This window comes from Chrysochloris asiatica, unplaced genomic scaffold (assembly GCF_000296735.1).
Source record: "Chrysochloris asiatica unplaced genomic scaffold, ChrAsi1.0 scaffold00026, whole genome shotgun sequence".
NCBI lineage: Eukaryota > Metazoa > Chordata > Mammalia > Afrosoricida > Chrysochloridae > Chrysochloris > Chrysochloris asiatica.
In genome coordinates, this window is record NW_006408544.1 from 18,355,869 (window position 1) to 18,357,159 (window position 1,291).

The following is a 1,291-nucleotide window of genomic DNA, read 5'->3' on the forward strand; positions in this document are numbered from 1 at the left end:
TGTTAGTTTACATGGGTGAATATTATCTTTACATTCATCCTATTGTACTTTGTTTCATTGCAATGATCACAATCCCCTGCATGCATCATTAAACACCCAAAGAGTACACCCCACACTCCTGCCAGCACACAACCCCTCTCCCTTCCTGAGTCCAGAGTCCCCAGCCCCTCCTTCTGCCCACATCATTGCCTCTGTCTCCATCACTAGTGTCACTGCCTCTCCGGACAGGGTCTATCACTTCGCTTTTCTCCCTTGATGGTTCCAGGACTCTCTGCTCCTGGACTGTAAAGTCAACCACTCCCCTCCTTTTGTTACCAAACATTTACAGTTACTCACTGTCAGACCTGATGGCAATCATTCCCTATTGAACCACAGGAGTCCTTTCCCCCTCACCTTTTACTAACCCCATCCAGACAGGTTGGAAACAATTCAGTGGAGGTTCTAACTTTCCCCGTATCTTCTGGAGCTAGGTTCCCTATTGAAAGTTTGTAAGCCAATCACTTCTTGCCTTTGTAGTCCCCCCATTTTTGGTAGCCAATGTCTAAGTTCCCCATCCCTGTCGACCTTGTTTACCAAGGGGGTGGGAATGATCCTCACTGTAGAGATTTGTCCTCTCTTTTGTCATACTGCATCCACAAGCATAGGTCAAGATCATCCACTTATAGTGGGGTTACTCCTTTTTTTTCCCTCTCTTCTTTCTTCCTCTAGTCATGTTCTGATCATCCAGCCATTGATGCCAGGTCAAACGTGGTGTTCTTGTGCATCCCGCCTCTCTTTATATCAGCTGAATGTTTCACATTCCATTCTAGTCCTCTGGGGCCATGACCCTGCCCCTGGGCCCAGGAGTCCCCAGATCTCCTCATAATGTTGGTTAACCAGGTCTCAATCCAGGTTAACAGGCATCTATTGAATGTGGTTGGACTTAGCTCACAACTTCATTGCTGTTTTTCCCCCACTTCCCCTTATCAGTGACTAGTGTGGTCAGCAGCAGGACCATATGCCTGCTCATGTATTCCATCTGAGTTTCAGTCTTGGAAGGGGGTTTGCCTTGAGGGGACCTGACCACTTGCCTGGATGGCTCCCTGGGGAGCAACTTGCTTGTTCTTGTAGTAGTCAATTGGACTGCTGTTGTTGTTGTTTTTTCCTGCTGGTCTTTCTTTCAGGAAGTATCTTCTGTTCTTCTAGCTGCTCCAGGCTGGTCTGCTTGTCCTTTCACGTTGGAATGTCCCACCTCTGAAGATTCTGAATGATCAGGATTCCACCTATGGTCTTGTGCAATGCAAAGGCTCTG